We start from the raw sequence: 25,491 nt of genomic DNA, 5'->3' as shown, positions 1-25,491 counted from the left end.
TGTCTGCAGTGGTGATCTCCAGGTGTATCGGTATGGAAGGCTGTGCTGGCAGTAGGTGCTACAAATGACCATATTCTTGGAGGCGGCCAAATCAATTAGTCGTAGGCCGTTTTCGTTCGTCAGCCGGTGGGCGCTGAACTTTCCAATCGTCGGTCTGAATTCCTCCTCCTGGCCAACCTGAGCGTTTATATCTTTATCATCATCAGTGCTTCCGAAGTGAAGGCTGTGCACGTTTATTATGCTGAAGTTGAAGAACCGGCCTTTGATCCTCAACTTGCACATTCTCTCATTGATTGGCCACCACCCGATCACGCGCCTCTGCATATCACCCATCACTATAAAAGCTGTTCCCAGCTCATGTGTATTGCCGCAGCTCTGGTAGATAGTATGGTTACCTCTAAACGTTCGCACCATTGATCCCTTCCAGCACACTTCCTGCAACGCTACGATGCCAAATCCGCGGTCTTTCAGCACGTCGGCGAGTATGCGTGTGCTCCCGATGAAGTTGAGACTTTACAGTTCCACGTACCGAGCTTCTAATCGGTAGTCCCTTTACGTCGCTGTGGTCTTCGCCGATTGTCCCGGTCTTGATTTTTTTACGGCTGGCTTGCAGGGCATGACACCAACCCCCTAGATTTCCGGAGGACCATTCCTCCTAAATGTTCGGAGGACCATACTGCCGCGAATCGCAAGTCAGTCCCATCTGTAAAAAGTAAGCATTGAGAAAACGGGCTGTGAAGTTTCCTAACTCGTTTTCCATACAAATATTTAAAAAATTCCAGAGGATTGAAACATGTTCACATCTTAATGAAACTTCCACGATTTGCTTTTCATCACGATATCTTTCTGAGAAAAATATAAAAATGATTCAAACACGATTCATTTTTGTGTTATACGGTGCGGAAATCTGTAGTGGGACTGGTATGCGATTACATTTTATTATGGGACAATTTGCTGTTTTTTCCTAATTTTTCCGAACAAATCATATTATCTCATTAATGTAGCTGAAAGATATGGTGAAAACTGTACTCTATTCCATTTTGACTAAAATGCAGATGGGATTGACTTGCGATTCGCGGTTTCACAGTTTAGCTTAGAGTCCTTCTCTGGCACTCGGACGATGATCAGCCGCCCCTGACATGGGGAACAGACGCTGTTGTGAGCCGCTCCTAACATGGAGTACAGATGCTCAAGGTTTGCAGAAGCAAAAGCAAACCCCCCTTTCCCTGTCAGCATACGACAAAAGTTCCCACCGGGGGTTGGTTACCCGATCTTCCCTAAGGTTACTCGTACCCCGGCCAGTACCGCGAGGAGGTAGGGATAGGAGTTGCTGGGCAAGAGGCTAAGGACCGCACAGAGGGGTCTATTTTATTCCTTCAGGTACGCGAGGTACCAATGGTACGCCATGCCCAGCCATTTACCAACCATGTGCTTTTATCGTCTTGAGCGGGACACGCTTTCGTATGCTCCCGAGGTGTTCTGGCCCCGCTCTAGTGTCAAAAATCTTGAACTGAGTGGATTCGGTTCTATCGGTGGATAAGACATATGTATCAGTGATGCAATAACTTCAACGTAATAGCTGAAGGACAAACTTTTGATTAGCACTAACGAAGTTCTGATATTGTCAAATATACATTCGAATCGCTGGATCCGAGCCACATCGTATAATGATAATTTTGATTCAGAAATAATATTTTGAAAGATATGTTTTCATTATCAGCCGGCAAGTTTCATAAAATCTTTTTAAAGACTTTTCTGAAACATCTGTAGGTTTTTTTTTACTATCAATTTTTTGACTTAAGATTTTTTTTTGTATCAAGGTTATGTATGTATGTATGCATATATCTTACTTAAGTGGAAGAGCAGAAAGAAGACGAATTGATGTCATTGAATAACTTAGTGCTGGCGTGCATCTTTCGCCTCTGAAATTTTATTTTTTTATGTTTTTATTTCTTTATCAGGGTACGTCCATAAATCACGTCACGCAAAGTTTTGCCATCATCATCCTTCTCCAGTTTCTCCTCTATCACAATTTTTGTATGGATTTCAATTTTTATATGGGTAGTCCCGTTTCCTTGAAACTCCTTCCCTCCTCCTGTATACGTGACGTAATTTATGAATGACCCCTCTCCGGCAGTTTTTTTTTCAACTTGTTTACATTGTAATGGGTCTAATGGCATGGAAATACATTTGATAAATCTCGAAAATAATCTTATAGAACAACTAGATATGGACGACACACTTTCAAGATTTTTTTTTTGATCCCCACCATATACTTAATATTTTTTGGTGAAACAATGTTTAATTTATGGGAATGAAACTATGAATAAGAAAAATGGAGCTGATTTCCAATTGTGAAATAACCTTGGGCATTAACGGATTAAAAAAAATTTGAAACAGCCTTTAGTTATTATAACTGATATTGTTTTTATTGTGTCAACTCAAAGTGCTTCTAACAAAATGAAACAGAACTTGTTATCTATATAAATAAAAATCGAATGGTGTTTGTATGTCACGAAATGGCTTACGAACGGGTCAGCGAATTTGGATGATTCTTTCTCCATTTTGTTCGTCAAGGATTCCGACGTGTTTGTGTGTATAAAAGGCGGAAAAACGAGAGTGAACGGAACTGTCATTTTGTATGGGACGAATCGTAGCGGTTTTCAACAGCCTACTTGATGGCAAGACGAAGTTTGCCGGGACCACTAGTTTGTAATAAATCTTGATATAATTGTCCTACTACTTTCCTATAATCCACTGGTCGGGTTCCTAAAGAGAAACCATCAGTACAAAACATCGGCTGTTATGGCGACTAAAACTGTATCGTAAACGTAACTTCACAGCTCTTGATAGTTTACGAACTAGAGTTTTTATTAGCCATCAGTAACATTTAGCTTTATTTTGCCGCATGAAAAATTGTATAACAAAGAGTGCAAGACAATCTGTTAGAACAAACTAAAATTCTATTATTTTTTTGCAAACTTTTGTGGCAGGAAAGCACAGTTGTATTTTGGAACAATTCTCCATATTTTTGAAACTTTAACAAGCTTAATTGTTTTTGGAAGCTGGTATGTCGATTGGAACAACTCTCATGGTTTATTTCTTGAAAAACAAAAATTCAGATTTTTAGCTTTATTTTTTTTAGATATTAAAATGATCCAATTAAAAAAAAGACACCGTCACGGAAGCATCAACGTGACGGTGTCTTTTGAATTAATCACCGATTTGTCTTTTGAATTAATCACCACACTATACCACTGAGCAGCATGAAACGACCAGTGGCACAGTTGAAAAACGTTCTTGACGAAAAGTTTCACGGACTAAAGCGTGAATCAAACCCATACTCAACAAGGATAAAAATAATTAAAAAACTATTTTTTTTCACGCCCCACAAGAGACAAGCTTACGAGCCTCCTGGGGGTCGCAGCCCGTAGTTTGGGAAACTATTCTGACTGATTTCTTATTGAAATGTTTAACTCAGCCTAAATAAATAGCGTCAAAAACTTTCGATATAATTTTCCTCTTTCGACCATCCGTGTCGAATCCCCGAAACCAACAGTTTCTGCATCGAACGGCTACGTGTCGCTAGTGGTACATTTGTATGGAAAAACCGCTAAAATTCTCACAACGGTATCAACAGCACTCAGTGGACTCCGGAAATGACAGCTACGACCTCGCTGAATTTGTTCCAGAGCGCATGTCCTTTTCAGCGTTGCCGAACGCCTGTGAGTACAACGATGTAGCATCGTCCCTGCGAGAGAACAGAGAAAATGCGAAAAGTTGCTCGTGTTTGTATGAGAGAAAAGGGGAGCCAAAACAAGGTGTCGATGGTTGCCTTCCACGGGCCGATGATGTTGGGCAAGGTTTAATGCTTCTCGACCCGGGGAGGCTGCATTTTGTTGTCAGCTGATGGGTTTTTGGGCAACGAAGAGCGCAGGGAAATCCGATGCACTTTGGAGTGGTGGATGAGAGCGAGAAATTGAGAAACATGCTGGAGTGGAATTCTGCAGTGGAGCTATGTTTCGGAATGGTCCTGGTTGGGCGAAGATTTGTGGTCTTGGAGTAGTTTTAGCGTGACATCTATGCCTGTCGGACGTGCCCTCGGATTATCCACGGTAGTTTTCCGTTGTCGGTCGAACGGTTTTTCCTCGATTTTCCCACGAATTCGAAACATTTTTGATCCGCTTAATGCAGTTTGGATGAGTGTTGTCGGGGTGGGGTGGTAGTGCTGATTGCAGTGATATTGGCAGAGATTTCATAGCCACGGTAGCCCGGCAACTGTAGTGGGAGTTGCACCGCGGAAGGATTGGGGTGTTATATTCCAGCAAATTGTATCAAAAGAAAGGTGTTTCCCTACGGTATGAAGGGAGATTTTTCGGGGGTTTGATGTCCCTCTCTCATGGTGTGAAACAAGTGATGTTGCTTTGGTGAAGAGATGTGAGTGTTTAGAAGTGGGTGGTACATGGTGAAGTCATGGTTATTAAATCGATGACGTCGGTACGAGCTGTATTGATGCTGAGGCTACTGTTGATCCCGGTTGTGGTGATGGTAATAGATGCTCGTTCGTGTAGCAAAACCATAGTTAGTGGAAGCGGCAATTCCTGCTTGTTGTAATCATTAAGCGGCAGTTGGTCCTACCCGGTTTATGGTTGTTCAGGCTCCAGTGAACGATTGAATGATGCTGCTTGAGTACCTATGAGAATGGTGGGAGATTATTTCTGGTGCAATACACAATGTACGTGATGACCAAACAACTGTTCATATGAACCACTGTGGAATGATGCAATAATTTTGTCGAACAGGGCTTACGAGTTTCGAACGAAATGCAGTTACTCTGATTTCAAACTATAAATACCATTTAAGACCTTTATCGCGCTGATTCTAATTCCACCACTTGAGTCCTAATCTGCTGTGTTATTGAAGTTGCACATCGTGTTATCAGTTTCATATTAGAATAGTGTGAGAACATCATAAATTATAATGATGCTACTCAACAAGCACCAGCGGTAAAATTGGTATTCGTGGAAAACTGTTGTGCACTTTGGATGCAACTTGCCAATGAGGATTAAAACGTTAATCACAAGTGTCCACGGGTCAGATTAGTTAAACGTGATCAATTTGACGACAGCATCGCCTAAACATTGTGACAAGCATTGCTCTCAACGGATTTCATGTGTCCCATATTTTCATCACAAATTATGAATTACACATAACAACGTCCAATCGTTCACTGTAAGAAACAAGGAAGCGTGTGCCGGCAAAACGGAAGTGCAAATGAAACCAATAAACGAAACTTGCTGACAGGATAAAAATTAATTCATGGTGATTTGGTGGTGAAAGCTAGTCACAGAAGTGGTCGAAGAAAAGCGATAAAAAGCGATGAAAATTGATTGTCCACCAGTGTTCTGTCATCGTCACCACTAGGGATATTAAGTGGTGGCTTTTGACCAGTGCCCATTCCCCTGATGAATATGTGCCTGTGCGTGTTTAACTACAATCCAGAGTGAAATTGGTCAAACTTGCCCAAAAACCGACGACGGCACCCGGGAGCTGTGAACGATTATAGGATGAAAATTTGTGTCGTCATGGTGTGCTAAAGCCAAGCGAAGAACCAAGGGATCGGCTCATCACAAAACAGCAAACCCGGCTCGGAATGAGGAAAAACTTTTTCCCATGGAACGAACCATCCAAGCCCGGGAAGATTGAAAATGGAATACCCTCATAAAACAACAGGGTAGCAATGTGTAGTTAGCTCGGTATCGGATAAAACAACGAGGAACTAGGATCACCCAGAACGAAAAAAAAGTTTGTACCAGCAGCAACCAGCACTTGACGCAGCGGTAGGTTCCAAATTAAGCAGTAAAGTTATGTGTTGCGTTATAAATTCAGATGAACATGTTGCCCTTTATTGATGGCACCTCTGCAGCTGCGGATGGTTTTTGTTTTCATGCTATTTATAATCGCCAAATGGTTCACGGTTTAAAAATAGAATCAAACAGATGTGTTCAATATTGCTGAAAATAATGTGTTTGTCGTGTAGACATTTTCACTAAAATGTCATTACAAAATATGTTTTTGAAGCGCATTTCACATTTATAGATTACACTGCGAAACACGGTTTTGTCTCCAGCACCAAAATACCGCTATTCACTTAATTAAGGGTTGCTGAATCCATTGCCGTTTTCAGAAATATCATAGCACGTCCAGTTTTTGAGATATTGACTGTTGAAAATGCAAAAAATGACTATTTCAGTCAACTTGCATGCAAGTTTCCCAGCTTGTAAGGTAATATATTGGCTTAATTTGCCACTGAATTCAAACTTTATGTGTATAACAATACTTATCATCAAAGTTTGTATTATTTTCGATACGGAAAAGTTATTTTTTGATGGTTTAGAGAATTGTTGTATTTTGCCATATAGAAGAAACGAAGAATTTTGTATGGAGACTGCAAGCATGTTGAAAAAATCGGTTTAATCGAAATTTAATCGCGCAATTTCAATCAAATTATGTCTGAAATGAAAGTTCAAGTTCTATTTTGCATGTTTGATGGATTAGATTACAAAAAAGTGTGATAAATTGTACTTTAAATTTCATGTAAACATTAATAAAAGCAGTGTTTTGCACAACTTTGGCGACCTGTAGCTAAAAATTGTGACGTGCTGGAACATTTCTGAGAACGGCATCAGATTCAGCAGCCCCAAATCTACTAGAGACACATAATTTGGTTCTTGAGACACGCAAACATGTCATTTTTGTTACGCTGTGTTAATGAACGCATTGATCGTTCTCATACAAAAAAAGTTAAGTTTATTTTTTTTGCTTCACTTCAAACAGAAGGTTAGTAAAAATGAAAAATGTCCAAAAAGGCGAATTAATTACTTAATGTACTACACTGCCGTTCTACGCATATATATATTACCCCACGGTCTATAAGGCTTACATAGAATATGGAAGAAGTAGGTTTAAATAGAAAGGCAGTACCGTAAACTGCAATACTATTCACAAGTAACCACTATTTGTTCCATACATTGCAAATCTGTGGAATTCTTAAAAAAGACATATTAACTTATCTATATTTGTACTGAATAAACATTACTTCAAAATAGGAAAGCAATTAATAAAATAGATGTTTTTCACATAGGTTTAACATTTTTCCTTCGGAAAAGCAACAAAAATCATTCAAATGATGTTCTAAGATTATCTCTAGGACTTTTCTTCTTTTTTATACTCTGTTCAAAAAACTAAATACATCCATCAGTTGATCCACTACTGCAAAGCTACTACTGGCGCAAGAGAGCAACAAATTAATTATTTATATGACTTAACACATAAAAAGCTTAAGTTTGACAAAGCGACTAAACTAGAGAAGATTAATCTCATGTCGTTTTTTAATAGAAAATGTACGTTTTAATCCATAGTGAAATCTATTGGTACATTTACAACCATTGGTACCGGCACCCCTGAAAGTTTAAGGTATGTTTGAAAAAACGATTTATGCGATTTTTTGCTTCAGCCGATATGGGGTAACATTGATCACCCATGAAAAAAAAGAAATGATCGGTAATATTTAAAAATTCGTTACTTACTAAAATCATGGCCCTGAAGCAAAAAATGGTGACCAATTTCTTATACGTCATTTATTTTTTGAGTTATTTGAAATTTATTACATTTTGAAACATGGAATAAAACTGAAAGTTTACAATTTCTTAGTGAATTTATGTGTTTTTCATAGTAATTCGATTTAAGCTGAATTTAAAATACTTATCCATTATTGGACATCGAAATAGTTTTCGACAAAGCCATTTTAAGTAAAAACCCGTTTTAAACTTGTTTATCCTTTTGGCAGAAATCATGTGACACACTGTGAAAACCATTCATTCACTATTCACTATTCATTTACTATACGAAATATTTATGCTTGACACAATCTCACAATTCAGTAGCTTTATGAAAAAACACATAAAATACACGTTTTGTTATTCGTACATGAGTGTTTTCATATTTTTGCGCTTGTTTTCCTGTAACGGCACATGAATTGGGTCAAAATTGTTTATTGTTACAAAATTGATTGTTTGCTCAACGAAATTTTTCGTTGTTTTCTGAAACAAAATGGATTCATACACTCATTTCGTATAAAATCCCGTATTAAATCCCATGCTTAGTGTATCTTTCGTGAAATGCAGGAGCTTGTTTCGTGGAATGAACTAAACGCTCTAAACATAATGTTGTTCTTACGAAGAATATATACATGGCGCTTTAATGGTCGTTCTCAATACGTAATACACAAATTTAGATTGCAAAATGCTTGATATAATATACCAACTAATTGTTTTTTAACCTTTACATTCCCGACTTCCGACAACACATTTTCAAATAACTGCCTTCCGGAACACCGTAGCCGTTTCCGCCAGGGCCTCCTTTGGGGACATTCACGTATCATGTCCAAAACATACCATGCGACGTCGTAATCTTCATTAATTCGGGAGAACTTGTCAATAAAAGAAGAAAAAACTCGATACGAACAGATGTGGCAACTCCAGAACACCTGGGTCAGGTTCCACCAAGACTTCCTTGGGGACATTCCCGTTTTTAGTTCAAAACATGCCGTGCGACGTCTCAACTTTTGTGTATTAAATTGAAGATTATTTTGGCATCAATAAATATTATCACTTCAAGGCACCTGACCCATATTTCGCTGGAGCCTGTTCGGAGACATTTTCATTTCAACACCAAAGCTCATCGTGCGACGACTCAATCTTCGGGAAATCGAAAGAACGTGCCTATGAATGGAAAGTTAACTCAGTACTGTCGTGCTTCAGCACTTGCACAGGTTCGACCAAGGCTTCTCTGGTGGAATTCCCGATGTATGTTCAAAAGATACCGTGTCAATTAATTTGATCTACAGTCAACTCTCCCTTACTCGATATCGAGTTAGAAAACCATAATAAAAGTTGTTCGTTTTTTATGGCTACCTTGATGGTTCCTTGGATTGCAGTTGCACTAGTTTTGTGTTCTGTAACTCGATACCTCACTAACTCGATGATCCCTTCAAAATCGAGTTAGGGAGTGTTGACTGTATCAGCATTCGAGAGAACGTGCCAGTAAAAGAAGAATGAACTTGGTATTGTTTGCTGTGGAATCTACAGAGTACCTAACACAGGTTCCACGAGGGTCATTTAGGACATATTAGTTGTTAGCGTAGTTACGTTATATTTAATAGATTGGATACTAGCAACAATTGATGTTTCTATTTCAAGAATCTCCCCAAGTAACACAACTTGTTTTATAAATGAATAAAATACTTAATTCATACAAATTGGTATGTTTTGTGGTGAATATGGATAACTTTATTTTGTACACTTATATCACCGAAACAGCGCAAAAAATGGCGGCTTATAAAACATCTTTCATGTTATAGAAGATGTTTCCCAATACATCATTAGAACATACAATTATGTGTTAAAGATGTATTACATAACATCACTAATACTTACTTGCTATATTGAAGCTAAGAAGATGTATTGTTTTACATATTACATCTATTTTTGTTTTGATAGCATCAGTTCAAAACAAAATCAAAATAATGAAAGCGAACTTTTTTTTTCTCTTCACGAATTGCTTAGGGACGATTCAAATATGACGTCCATCGTTTTTTGAGATTTCTAGACCCCCCCTCCCCCCTCTGTCACGCTTTTTCCAATACCTTCTACACGTACTGTCACACTTTCGTAGACCCCCCCCCCTCCCCCTAATGATGGACGTCATTTTTGGATGATCCCTTATGGTGATTATTAACTTTTCTTCTGTTGATTCCCAATAGTGTACTCAAACTGTGTGCGGCTCCAGATTTATTGTGAAATGCACAATTTTATTAATTGTAAATTCATGCGCCTCAATGAAATGGAAAAACAAAACAAACTATCCTAAAAATATGTGTGCCATCATAGAATTTTTCAGCGGATCAATTCCCAATGTCAGAAACACAATATGGCGTCTTCCTCACGAAGCCTGCAGAGCCGTCAAAAAATGTTCGGATGTTTATCGATTAAATATTCTAAACTTTCTATGAAAATCATGTTACTAAGTAACATCCACATTAATATCAATCGAACTACCCTGAATAACACACTACTTGTGGATAATAACAATGTGTTTATTGCGCTCACTTCTCAAATTGACATTCGGACAGCATAAACCAAACGACTTTATATACTGTGCCGTGGCAATTTTTTGAACCGTCAATGTTGCCCCCTGCAAATTTTTACTTTGCATTCGTACGTACCACGTGGCAACTGAAGCGCTTGTATAGTTTGTTTGAACAACGTATTTACGACGTAAAAATAACATGCATAAATCTCAAATCATCAAGTTGGCTCAAACAGGTGTTTATAATGCGCTATTGACGTTTTACTTAGCATCTCATTTTCATGAAAGGTAATGAAGTCATATACTTGTATAATCAACGTATTCAATACGCATCAGAAACATATGTTTTTTGATTGAACTTTGTGAGGCAACTTGTAATCATCAAACCTTACAATGACCGTATTTCACCACAAGATGTTTTTCAATAGGATTATAATACTGTTGTAACACATCATATGTCAATATCTCGAATAGCATCGAATGCAATCGCTGTAGCTTAGCTGTGATGACGATGGACTTCAAAGAATAACAGAGCATGTGCTACTGTATAGAATGCTTGCATTTATATTGGTGAACAATCTCGGCTCCACTATGCATTACTTGGTGGTGTAGTGATAAGGTGTTGACTTCTGTCACATGTTCGAGACCGGAAGAAAACTTTTTTTTAAATTTTCATCAAATTTTTGTGGCATCGTATGTCTGATTGTAAAAGTAAGGAAAAGTCGTGCAAAGTGCTCATAAAGCCTCCACTTTGATAGGTGTAAAATGGTTTGTAAAGTTTATGCCAGCTGAAAATTGTCTTATTGTCACCTTAAAAATTAAGATCAGGTAGGTTAGAAAGGCCCGGGTCAATATGAAGAAATTGCCTGATGTTAATGCATCTTCATGGTGTTTGAATGTTGTTGTTATATTAACGCTCATGAAGCTACTATAATAATACCTAGACCGTTTGATTTTTTTCTAATTCATGATCTTGAATTACATGTTTTTCGAATACTGTACTATAGCTCATATATAACACAAGATGTTATATAATACTCAAATAGAGCTTCAATATAACAATATATCGTTAATGCTGCACAAAAAGATGTATTTGGTGTTACTTGGGTCGCCCAGACTGCTTTCAAGAAAAAGGCAGGAGAGTACACTTTGTTCCAATCTTGAACAAGAGAATTAAAAGCATGAATATAGCTATTCCCGACCACGCCCATCTTTACCGTAACTTGGGATAGGGAAAGGATATGTGAATGTAGCACTTACTTAATGCGAAGCCACCGACTCAGCGACACCCTCATAAGTGCTACGGAGTTGGAGGTTGGGAGAAGTATAAGGTCAGGATTCACCTTAAAGACTGGCGATAGACCAAGAGCATTTGTTGTTTAAATGATTTTATTTTAATCTTTTGAATGTAAAACACGACTCATTCAAGTCGTCCGATAACAAAATAATATCTAGTACTCTAGCATAGAATATAACGCAAAAAAAATCTTCTCACCGAAAAACTTAACCCGTATAGGCCTGAGTGACAGCAAAAATTCTAAAATTTTTACCGCTGAGCGAATTCTTAACGGATTCAAATGATTTTTTGTCAGTATACTGGCACACATTTCAAGTTTCTAGAAGTGGACACAGGAACGCGGAAATATTCATGTGGCTGGAGTTATTCCGGTGGATCACTGGGTCAGGTCGGGTGAGAAGAGTACTGTGCGTTTGTGCCCCTGGGGATAGGCAAATTTCAAGTCACAGATAATTTCCGGAATTGGCTATAATACGACCACTACATGACGAAATTTAAAGAAAATTGCATCAGTGTAAACCTTTTGAGAAACGATTTAATTGGATAACTATAAGTTTTGCATTTGATTAATCCTATAAATGATCATTTTCGGGTCCCGAGACGCCTCAAACTTACGATAAAGTGGCAAATTTTTAACTGAACATCTGTGCCAAGCTTATGGGAACGGATTTTAGTGCACAAATTAAGTTTGATTTCTACTTTTCGAGAATCGAAACTGTTAAGTATCCAACAAATCTATAACCGATTCTTCAGGGCATTACGTCCGAATGGCTACATCTGGTATATTTTAAACGGTGCAAAACTCTCATTCATAATGTTGAATATCAGATCTTAATGATTTATGCAAGTTAAAATGATTTTGATTGCAAATAAATAAAGGTAACTTAGCATGTCCCAAAAAATATCAATGTTTTACCCGACTTGACCCAGTGACCCACCAGAATAACTCCGGCCACAGGAATATTTCCGAGTTAATTTGGCTACTTCTAGTTACTAGAAATGTGGGCCAGTGAACTGACAAAATATCATTTGAATCCGTTAAGAATTCGCTGAGTGGTGAGGGTTTCAGTATTTTTGCTTTCACTCAGCCCTATACGGGTTAAATGAAGCAAAATGTTTGTGGCAAAACTTTTGAACAATTCAATATAAATTTTAATTTTGAAAGTGAACATCAAAAACACTGTCTATTATCGAAAGAAAGGAAAGTTTGTGATTGAAATAATTTTTTTCCCAGAATATCCTGAAAGGAGATCATGTGTTTGCAAAAAAAATATGTTGAATAGAAACAAGTTCAAAAGTAATTATCATTCTAACAGCAAGAATTGAAAAACAGCAAAATATAAAAATGGTTAACATTAAGCTTAACGAAATAATAAAATTTAAAACAGTATAAATATAAAGAGCAGCCTATTTTTAAAGAAGGCAAAATTTATGATTAAACATATAGAAGATTGGACACCATAAATTATTGCGGCACAATAAAACGAAATGACCCGTTTTCTCGAAAAGTAGTGCTTTTTAAATAGGTGCTATAATAGTCTTCAGTTGCTAGATGGTGTATGAAAAAGAACGATAAGAAATCAAAAGATGGAGGTATTCTGTCATTCTTGGCTATAAACATAATTTAATTTCACATAAATAAGGAATAACGTTGACAACGGCCGTTTTTTTATGGTACCGTCGATGGGGGTGACAATGGGTCTAGGGGGTGAGATTGGATCAAAACGGAAAAATATGATATATGAAATATTACAGCCAATAACGCTGATATTATTGAAATTCGTAATTCATATGTTAGGGAACATATAATTACACGTAATTCATCACAATATACATTTTTAGAAATAGTAGTTTTTGTTTACTATATCGATAAACTTGTATGTTGAAACTAGATAAAATTTACAACATTAGATTTCTCCTGTGAAAAGTATCACGCATGTACTTCAACTATAGTTATATTAGTAGAATCTTGAAAGTCTTTTCATTACACTTCACATGTATTTTCCGGAATCTATTTGGTTTTTCTACAAAAAAAAATTTTTTTTTCGTTACGGTTTCTAAAACATTAAAATGGGGGTGAGATTGGGTCAAGTAAGAACGATAGTAAATAAAATCACAAGCCCACTTTTTTGAAATTTTACGGTGTCGGGTGTTCTCTTTTTTCATTACGATTTGTTTATTCCTTCTAAATACAGCATCTCTGAAACATCAAACAAGTCTACTTGAGTATTCCATGCATTGAATAACAATTCAACGCATCCTGACAACTTCTCAAACCAGCAACTGTTTTTCGTGCGCAGCAACATCGTGAAATTTTAGTAAATTATTTTTTTCTTCAATTCAATTTCAAATTCAATATTTCATTAGTGTTTTCATATTATAGAAACATCTTACGGAAGTACAAATGAGTTGGATCGCTGAAATATCGGGGATTATAACGTTAACATCTGCTGTATTGATCATGGAATGTCGCATCGAAATTTAACTATTTGCGAAAGTTTAAAATAATCCCTGTTTCAGTACACCTTTGGGAAACCTGAATAGGCTTTATGGCAATGGGGATGAGACTTTGAAAACAATTTGATGGAAAAAAACAAGAAAATTTATGTAAACTTAACGATAAATGTTGGGTTTACATATTTATTCTCATAGCTCTTCAATTTTTTGGTAAAATCGTTCTTTTAAGTGGGTTTATCATACTTGTGAAACATCTTAGATATCTTTTCGTCTTGTTTGCATCGTATTTCATCAATATTTTTCAGCTGTGAATGGTTTTTTTTGTGAAATCATTTTTTCAAAACAAGTTGTTTTAATTACAGTGACCCAATGTCACCCCCTCTATGGGGTGAGATTGAGTCATTTTTCATTCACTTGTGGTGCCGCTGTGAATAAATATTTTTCTTTATTTTTTTGAACAGTTGTTAATGTACCATCAAAGTACATATACACCAAATTTGAAGTTTATTGGAGTTAAATTGCGATAGTTATTCAATAAATAAATCGTACATATCCCTTTTTGACCCATTGTCACCCCCAACGACGGTATCAAATTTATAGAGTTTTAAAAATTGGGTTAAAACTTCAATTTTTATTTTTCAATTTTTTAAAAGGGCTTGTTCTTCAAAAGCATCATCAATTAGAAGCCTTATGAAAAAGTTTTTTGATTTCCCCGATTTTTCTTGAGACAACCATTTTATATTAAGAGAACTGAAATGGGTAGAATTTTAAGGTTTATAGTACATTCAAAAGTAGTACCGTAATCCGGGGGCAAATTGATCACTGGGGCGATTTTGATCAGGTCGGTACCAAAAGACATTTCCTCATCGCCTATGGCATAAAAATACGTTGTAAACATACATGTTGGGATTTAAATTTAATAGAACAATATTGCAAAAAAAACCCCTATTGGTATTGAATTGTACAATACATAATGGATTGAATATAAGTTTTAGTTGAGCGGTACGACAGATCGAACGCGATGATCTGATCGTGAAATAAATGTATCGGAGTTGGAAAATAATGTGTTTTCGCGTATTATAATCCTGAAAAATATTCGATTGGAGTTGTTCACACGGGATCCCAACATACATTAATGTCAGTTCTTGTTACTATCACACTAAACACTGAGAAAAATCTTTTTGGCTAATTTTCAATTGACTCAATTATATTATATTCGTGCAAAATCGACCCTTTCAGAGCCCCTCCTGGCTACACCACTGGTCCATCACCCGAAAGGCTTTGGAGCTTTTCATATTTCGACATGTAGAATCTTCCCTTGTTAGATAAATATTTTTCCTGGTGGAGTTTATTTATTTATGTAGGAATTTAATTTTATAGAAGCACAGATATTACTGTGCTAATCCTTGAAGATGTGTATTACAATATCCCTGGAAAGTTTGATGGATTAATATTTGAATGAATACCCTTAAAAGATTTATCTAGATGAGTTTTTTTAGGTTAAAATGAGTTTAAATGAGTTAACTTGGAATGCTTATAATCATTTCTAGTGTATTGTGTTCAGTTTTGTTTAATATTATTGTTGGAATCTCTGAAAAAATTGCTGCATCGTGGAATCCTGGTATGCCGGAAACAATTATGAAAGTCCGATAAGGGATTGCTCTTGGAACATGAAGAAATTAGTAACAAACTTTATTAAATAAATCAAGGATTACAAACTACATTCACTTTTTCTTCTTCTTGGCATTACGTCCTCACTGGAACATAGCCTGGTTCACAGCTTAGCGTTCTTATGAGCACTTCCACAGTTATTAACTGTGAGCTTTCTTTGCCAAAGTTGCCATTTTCGCATTCGTATATCGTGTGGTAGTTACGATGATACATTTCGCCCAAGGAAGTCAAGGAAATTTCCATTACGAAAAAATTCTGGACCGACCGGGATTCGAACCCAGATATCTTCAGCATGGCTTTGCTTTGTAGCCGCGGACCGCTAACCACTCGTTTAAGGAAGGCCCCATCGACGGGCTTAAAACAAAACGGAAAATAAATAAAGCACCAACAAAAAAAAAACGCATACGGAATCGAACAGACGCTCTCTCAATCCTCAAATCCACGCGCTTACCAACAGGGTTATTGTAAAGAGAACAATGAGGAGAGCGGGTTTAATAGTCCATACAAGCAATTCTGTGATGGGATTCGTCGTTTGGTGCTTAACAAGCAAGTATACAATAGACGCCCCCTTTTTATGAAAGAGGATTACTGCCCATAACTGCATATTTGTAACTTTCGATAAAAGTAGGCATTGAGTAAATGGAATACCAAGTGTGCATTTTTTGGCAGCATGGGAGGAAACTAAAATTTCCAAAAATTACCAGGAACTCAAAAGTGCTTATTTGTGGCTGATATTTTGTACAACTCATATTGCATACTAGGTGAATTGTCAGAAAATAATTGTGATAGAAATTCCATTGCAATTACATTACGAGGCTCATTTATAATTTCAATGTGACTGTTATGCGGTTATAATTACCAATGTGACAAAACAAATTGGTATTTTTTCGAATTTTCTAGAACGATCTTACAGATTTAAATAAGTTGGTCGAAAGTATTTATCATTTGATGACTCTCCATGGTATTAACTCCAATTTGTCAAAAGTGTCGAATGTGACTGTTATGCGTTTATGGGCAGATTAGAAGGAACATACTTCGAGTAACTATTCTGGCTGACGATTTTTTTTTTATTTCGTCACGATTGCTATTACCACCAATTGAAAGCTAATTCTATTCTGATAAAGTTTGTCGATCACGCCAATAAGATTAAATTAAGTTTGAACATTGTTTGATCGAGATTTGATCTCCACAGTACCCAGAAATCACAGTTTTCTGAATACAGTGATACCTCCATGAGTCGATGTTCCATGACTCGATATCGACTCATGGAACCATACTAAAAACATAATTTCATGGTTACTATGATGGTCCCTAGAAGCAGCTTTCCAAAGAATTGCTGTTCTATGACTCGATATTTCCATGAGTCGATGGTCCCTTCAATATCGACTCATGGAGGTTTCACTGTATGTATGCTTTGAAAAACACACATTGGTATTATTTTTTCAGGGCCTAAACAACGGGAAATAAACTTAATAAATCTATGAAATCATTAACGGGATTGAGTTTTTAAAATGCATAGTCATCATGTTCTGGAAATTGAAAATGCGAAATTTTTATACAGGTAAGTTTTTTAGGGAGAAAACTCCCTAAAATGCGTGATTTTCAAGAACCTTGAAGCACAAACCTCAACCAAACTATGTTTGAATCTGCTCAAATCATAAAACCGTGTTCGACAAAAGTTCGTAAAATTGAATAAACTACTATGTAGAGGTATTTCCGATAAGTTTTAATGCTCCGTTCAGTAGTTATGATTTTTTAAAGCTTGAAAATAGTCCAAAAACACTTAATCGATTTGAAGCACATCTAAATTTTCTCCAAATTGACTGAAATTCATTTTGACATGAAAAATCAAAATATTGGTTGACTGAGAAACTTCCAGACATTTGAATAGATCTACTGCCTATTGATCCTCATCACCCTCCGCTAGATATTTCCGTGACTGCTTCATCTACGCAACGTAGCATTTCTAATAATCGAGAATCCAGAGTGCTAAACTATCGTCGGCTCGATTTTGTTGCGCTTACCGAGTACTTGTCAAACGTGAATTGGAACGAGATGTGTAATGTACAGGATGTGAACGAAATGCTGGAGCGTTTCTGTCGCGCTATTTGCTCTTGGCTTAATGACAACCTCCCTGTAAAAAGGCCACCGGTTCAACCAGTATGGAGTACTTCAGATATGCGCAGGTTTAAGCGTGATTGGAATGCAAAACAAAGAAAGCTTCGTAGACATCGGTCTGTCGAAAATCACCCAAGTAACAAAATTAGTTTCATGACTCTCTTCAGAATTTTTACAAGAAAAAATTATAAAACTCAAAAATAAATCGATTCGTCCTGCAAAACCAGAATAAAAACATCATAAAAATCTCATAAAGCCAATCTGGCCCACGCTTCAGTAGGTTTTCAAGACTATTTCTTAAGATTCTCTTCAATGTCGGTACTCTTGTGACCGAAAACTTATCATCGATTATGAGAGAACCATAAAACTATGGTAAGAATACCTCTAAGCGCATTTATCTCATGATAATCTGTTTTAAAAATGCATGTAGATAATAATAAATCAAAATCGTTGTTGTGCGTTTTTTTTGTATTTGACTTAGATGGGGGATAAATATGACGACAACAAAAAATGAATAAATCCATTGAAACGTAATTATTATCTTCACGCAAATTAATTCATTGCTAGAAAATCAAACACCCTACACAAATTTATGCTGCCATTCTCGATATATCGTTATTATCCTACATGATACTATCGAAAAATAAAATGCGCCACGCGTATATTGCAAAACATCTCATAATTTCAAAGAATATAATACACCATTTGTCATTTTGAAACATACATTTCGGCATTTTTTCAATATGGCCTCCAATTCAATGATATAATTATCATATATACGCCATATTTCATTGATGTTTTCCAATAAGTGCAGCATAAGACACTATCAAATACACTACATCTTGTACAAATCCAATGCAGTTCAAAAAAGACTATTCAGATTCATGAACACTTCGGTGGAGAACGGTTGATCTTGATCCAATCTTATATAAAACTCAGAGGATTCATACAGGAGTAATAGTTTGACATTTGTTGCAACGAGCCTTCAAAACAGCTGCTGACTCTTATCATCGGTTGAATATTTTCTTATATAAGTCGTACGTTTCACGTATTCAAGCTGGCAGAGACCCGAAAAATTTCTGGAGATTTGTGAATTCAAAACGAAATAGTCCGTCCATCCCGTCCAACGTTTATCTCGACGAAACTGAATCAGCTTCAGTGGAAGTATCTCAAGTTATTTGCCGAGTTTTTTGCATCCGTGTTCTCACCATGTAGCACTTCTCAACAGGAAGCCGATGCTGCAGCGTCGAGTCTTCCTAATGACGCTGTAGACATTGATATCTAATAATACGTCGAATATGATTATCACCTCCTCCAGGAAATTAAAAAGTTCGTACTCACCAGATCCAGATGGTGTGCCTGCAGTAACTTTTCGTCGCTGTATTGCCTCTCTAGCCGTTCCCTTAAGTCGTATATTCAATACGTATTTTGAGCAGAAAACCTTTCCTGATATGTGGAAACAATCTTTCATGTTTCCCGTTTTCAAGAAAGGTGATGAAAGAAATGTGAAGAACTACAGAGGAATAACAAGCCTTTCTGCCGGATCGAAGCTGTTTGAAATTATTGTCAACAGTGTCATTCTAAACTACAGCAAGAGCTACATCTCAGTGAATCAGCACTGATTTATGCCAGAGAGATCCGTGGCATGCATCTCACAGATTGACACTAAAGCGCAGGTTGACGCTGTGTATACGGACTTCAAGGCCGCCTTCGACGTTATAGATAACCGTGTTCTTCTGTGTAAACTTTCTCGCATTGGCATATCTGATCGACTTTTGTCATGGTTGAAAAGCTATTTACCTAACCGAATTCTGCGAATTAAGCTTGATTCCGCTGTTTCGCGTGCAATCAGCAACAGTTCAGGTGTCCCACAAGGAAGCAATCTTGGCCCTCTGCTTTTCGCATTATTCTTTAACGATGTTGCACTTCTTTTGGGTTCCGAATACGTACCTATACATGCCGATGACCTGAAAGTTATTCTTACTGTCAAATCTGTTGAGGACTGTAGGCGGCTTAAAGGTCTGATAAATACTTTTGCAGACTGGTGTAGATTGAACAAGCTTTTAATAAGCGTTTCTAAATGCATGGTTATAACATTCCATCGATCAAAAATTCCCATCATCTTTGATTATCGCATTGAAGGGAACGTACTTGAATGAGTCGATCAGATAAGTGACTTAGGTATCATGCTGGATGCTAAACTCAGCTTCAATCAACATATTTCCAGCATGGTCTCAAAATCATCTCGTCAACTTGGCTTTGTCACGAAAGTTTCCCGTGAGTTCATTGACCCGCACTGCCTCAAAACTCTCTACTGTGCGTTAGTACGTCCAGTACTCGAAAATGCTTCGATTATATGGACTCCCTATCATCTGTCATGGAATATCAGAATCGAGCGTATTCAGCGCAGATTCATTCGTATTGCGCTACCGTATACCGCAAGTTTGCGAACCTTTTCTTTAGTTGAAGAGCTGTTTGACTTTGGAGAGACTTCTGGATGCTTTAAAAGCAGGGTGACTAGTTCAAGGATGCTACAATAACTATTAAGTATATTCATGTAGACAACTGTCAGATGAGTTTATCAAATAAATAAATAAATAAATGAATAAAACTATTAATATGTATATTCGACATTTGTTCCAGTGTTTTAATGTTGGATTTTCCATGTAACTCATTGATACACTACAAGAGAGGAAGTTTCAGAACCACTTTCAAAAATTTGTTTTGGATCCTCTGCAGATAGATAGTCCATATTAGTACACCATACAACATACAGCCAGCCTGAAAATTTGTAAGAAGATCAAAGCTTGTTTTTTAGACAAAGTTTCGGTTTCTGTTGAGAACTGTATCGGAAAAAAGTTGGAACATGGAAGGCGTTCGATTTTTAAGCTGGTCTTTTTCTCGAACTTTGAAACCCAGCAATAAACAATATTCACGCTTCAAAGGTGCGTGTTTTGCTCAACGCTCATAAATTGTGTTAAGAATAATTTGTAATGTAAAAAAATCTTTTATTTTGTTCTAAGCAATAATTGTTGGAATAACTTTGGCTTGTTGGAGTTTCATTCTACCCTTAGAGTTATTTAACTTTTTGTTTTTGTAATGTATAAGGAAAACTTTTTTTTTCATAAAAAAATATAATCATATGACTGATAATTTACTGGACAAGTTTTGCTTCTTTTTTGATTTTTAAAATGTGTCCACATGGAATAAGACATAGTGGTTGGTTGATTGGTTTTCCAATATTATAGCTATTCAATAATAACATACACTACTGTATTGTTCTAAGAATCATTAACATATTTATAAAATTGAGCCGTGTTTTGGACCTATTAAATATATGTGAATTTAATTTTCAATGCAGTCCTTAATTCGTGAATACATAATTTTTATATATTTGTCACATTCGGCTTCAATACCCTGACCATCATTATTGAAAGTCAAACATTTATCTAGCATAAACCCTTGATACTTAACTTCACCTAATACATTTTTTGAAACCCCTCTCATCATGACAACATGTCTACTTAAAGGTTAAGTTTAGTTTTCAAAGCTTTAGGAGAAATCTTCTGTTTTTGAAAGTACGAAGAAAAAATATTCAAGCTTTTTTGCAGTCTACTACAGATGACACGCAGACATCATCCTTTGGCGGAGGGGCTTGTGTCATCCGCAAACAACGATTTTTTCTCATCCCTGAGGTAACTCAGGTAAGTCAGATGTGAAAATATTGTGTAATATTGGTCCCAAAATGCTGCCTTGAGGAACATCAGCTCTTACAGGAAGTTTTTTAGACTTGGAGTTCTGATAATTAACCTGAAGTGTACGATTTGACAGATAACTTTGGAATTGTGGTATTGGTTTATTTTTTATCTCTTTGGTACTATTGTTCCCATTTTCTTCATAAGAAGCCATGTAGGATCAGTCATTGTCGCTTATCTGTCTGATATTAATTACAATCTTATGCTCTCGATGCCCTCACTATCTTGTGAACATCTGCCATTTTTGTTAGACGACAGATCCAAACATCTTGAAACTACCATTCATCTCAATTGCCACCACGTTTTATCGTTCGGCACGCTTTCATTCCGATCTTTAATGATAAGGATTATCGCCTCCCAGATGGTGTCACGAAAGCGTTATGTTCATGACAAAACTTTTCTATTGCCGTATCACTTTGATGGCTTCTGGTGAGCGTGTGCTTTGCCAAATCACAAAGCATGACAACCATTCGCGCCTCTGCCGGTTCGAAACAATTATTGCTCTAATCCTATTCAATTCCCCGGGCATGAGTGAAAACTAGGCAGCTAGAGTTGGGCCTTTGAGGAAACTAAACTGCCGTCAATAGACATACCACTACAAAAACGGCTCGCCGTTGTTTGACAAAGCTACACACAAAGTCGGATACTATACGCCTCCCCCTGGCGAATTCTACAACATGAGAACATCAATAATGCGCATTTCCATTCCAGCCCCGCGTGGAGAGCATCAAGCTGCCATCACCTCTTTTACTACAGTCAGTAGGGTGTTCCAGAAAACATCATTGTTCGAATTCTGTTGTCCTAGACATTTGTCCCGCGGGCCATAAGGTTTACATAGAATATTGGAAGAATAGTCATGGTGCTAAACCCTAAAATGAAGTATATGCTTATTTATAGCATTCTAAAACAACATTAGTCTTTTCGGCAGATATATGAAAATGGCCATTTTAAATGAAAATTGTCTCTGGCATTGTCTTATTTTGGCATTTTATGCAAATTATTTCAAAGCCTACTAGGGTCGGTGTACCAATAGCCGCATAGCTAAGAACAAGTATTCGTTTAAATTTGAAAAATTAAGTCAGCGGTATTATTTTTACGTCATCTTTTTATTTTTTTATTTTCGTTTTGAGGAAAAATATGAAAATCATGAAAACTCATATTTTTGTATTTATTATCGCTTAAGCCACTATTGGAACATGTGCCTATAGTAGCATTACGTGCCAATAGTAGCACTGATTCTAATTTATATTTCTATTGTAGCACTAAACCATCACCGAAAAGCACCAATAAACTGAAAACCATTGTAGCACTAGCTTCACGACGTAGGCAAAACACAAATCAAAACCGTATTTTTACAGTACTTTCATATTTTTATTCAAAGAATGGCTCAAAAGCTTTCGATTGATGTAAAAATTTCTCAATTCTTCCATTATTTTGTTTAAAAAATTATTTCTCGTGCTAGCGCTACTATAAGAACGACAGGGACACCCTATCAGTCAGTCACTAACCTTGTCTTCCCGCTCGGTCGTTTTCTACTTTAATTAAAACATGATTGTAGCACCATCAATTCTGTGCCCCTTTGCCAGGACTTGGTCTATCAGCGTTGGGTGACTTCCCATCTAACATACACAAATGAATGCGAGAGCGTGCACATAGCCTTCGACAAGCTCTCCGCAAGGGCCTGGGAGCAGAGCGCAGAGCTACTACAACTTTGCAACGACTGCCTCTGTAAAACAATGTCGTCTAAATTGACTATTGAAGTTGGAATTCTTAAGGAGAAATTACATTGCTGCTTGACTCACCGGGGCTGGGAAAATTATTGACATTATGAGTGTCAATTCTTCCTCGTCGTCTTTGATGTGCAGTCCTCTCAAAGCAAACAGCATCTTACGGGGCGAATACTACGTAGTTTGATTACTGAAGACGTCAGAGAAGAATAATAAGACTCGTAAGAGAGCGCTCATTAGTTTTATCACGCTTTCTAAAGTGAGGTGTCAAAAACCTACATCATATTTATTTACATTTCATGGTGAATGTGTTACATTTTCACCAATACATTGCTTTTTAATGATCCCAAATGTAAACATTGGAATAATACGAGTTAAGATGTGTCCTTCAAAGACAATTTTTATTTGAGTTGTAAATTTCATCGAATGTACTAATCCAATTGGCTTTTCTAAGAAGCCCAAAAAATAAACTCACTTTCACAAAGGCAAATGACTGTTGAAACTAATCACTGTTTTAAAATATATGTGACAATTTTCTCGCACAGCTGCACAGTGCGTTGCTCCATAAACAAAAATCAAATTTAAACATATTTTATTTGGTAATATTAAGTATCCAAAAGTGTTTATAAATAGCATATACTATGAAAACATGTATTTGTAAGCTATATTAAGCATCAAAATTTTTAGAACTAGCGTGGAAAGTGAGAGCTGTCGGAGAAACAAAACACTGTTTTTTGTTTGCATGTTTTAACATTCCTTCCAACTATTACGGAGAGGAATGAAACCAATCTATATAATTGAAATCTAATGAAGAACGTGACTGGTGTGACGGTAAAGTATATTTGATGGGACAAGGACCCCAATTTCAACTTTTAATATGAGGAATCAACATGGTGGGTTGCTTATGAAATCATTCTTATGAAATACTAGAATGTAATTTCGATTATCGATTCAAGAAAAGTACAACTGAGTTCCAGCCTAAATCATGCACTAACTTGTTTCTTGGATTATCTTCTAAAATAGAAAACTATCGTTTTTAGTGAAATACTGCTCATTTTCTATAAACTGAAGACCTCTGAAGTGGAAAAAACATCGAGTTTTGATCAAAAGGGCTTTCGCCATTACGATTTGGTCATCTTAAAATACTCCTCTTTACGTTTTTATAGTGGTATAAACCCTTCAGAATATCTTTATCTGGTGTTTACGGTTTACCACTTGTCATCGCTTCGCAATGCTTCAAAACAACAAAATCGTCACACGATCGTTGTTCAATTTCAGAAGTCACACAAATTTGTAGAACACACCAACTTTCTACGACTTACCGTTTTCGAATCAAATTAAAAAGTCTCTCGGTATCAGGTATCAGAACGTCGACTCAGGTGGCACGTTCCCCTTCAGATGGGAGATTTGTCCCTCGCCTACTTAATGCCTATATCATCATCTACCTGTGGGTAAATAAGGAATAAAAGGGAAAAAGGAAGGGAAGAGGGAGGGGGAGGGGATGGTATTTACCCTGGAAGAGCAATACAATACAAAACGCCTTGGCGCAATAGAGCTTAGGGGCTCCTGGGGTAATATGCACTGCCGGGGCGAAACGCACCTTGTCAATTTCTCTGAAATAAACGAGTTTTGAGAGAAAAACACCATGCGGATTGATGAAACGTTGCAAATTGTTGACACCCTGAGAATTTGAAACATTTTGAAAAACTTAACAGGGAGATATAACAATAAATTCGAAAACCATGATTCTGATGTAACTTTCCCGATCATTTCACTTGTTGTTTTGAAAGCGATGAATTGAGAATTTTTACAACCTTTAACCATAAAATAGATGATTAGAGACTGGGTAAGTTGTTGATGACATGATTTGACGAAATAACACAATGATTTCTATTTTCCATAACATTTTCTGCTAAGCGCCCGGTTGGGGCAACATGCACTCCATTGGTCGGGGTAGAACGATCCATTCCAAAATAAACTAAAATCATAAAAGTTAGGTCATTTGAAGTCTTTACTAACGTATTTTTTTTTTTTTTTTTTTTTTTTTTTTATTTAGGCACTCCGTGCTCGTGGCCACTACTGTGCCGGACTCAGTTGATCTGTAGCTGCTTTATCGATACAGATCTATTTTCAACTTATCTATATTTACATCTAGTTTCACTCTCTCCTACTCTTTTACTCTCACACCGAGCAGGTAGGAGAGAGCTCTGCTATTAGTGAGGCTAGCTGCCTGCGAAGAGGGTCAGTTTGTCTCAGTCACCATCTGATACTGACGGAGGATGGATGTGCTCCGTGAGGAGTCTTCTGGTGGCTGGAC

The 25,491-nt window shown here is 36.8% G+C and overlaps 1 protein-coding gene across 2 annotated transcripts in view; it reads left to right on the top strand.

The window, feature by feature from the left end:
- Positions 1-4,055: 4,055 nt before the first annotated feature.
- Positions 4,056-25,491, top strand: part of LOC5574581 (protein turtle) — a 756,452-nt gene continuing 735,016 nt past the window's right edge. For both annotated transcript variants that reach the window (XM_021853722.1, XM_021853716.1), the window contains exon 1: positions 4,056-5,840. The gene's annotated coding sequence lies outside the window, so the exon portion shown is untranslated. The remainder of the gene's footprint in view (positions 5,841-25,491) is intronic.

This window comes from Aedes aegypti, chromosome 1, assembly GCF_002204515.2.
Source record: "Aedes aegypti strain LVP_AGWG chromosome 1, AaegL5.0 Primary Assembly, whole genome shotgun sequence".
NCBI lineage: Eukaryota > Metazoa > Arthropoda > Insecta > Diptera > Culicidae > Aedes > Aedes aegypti.
The sequence above is the reverse complement of the archived record's forward strand: the minus strand, read 5'-3'. Positions and strand labels throughout refer to the sequence as shown.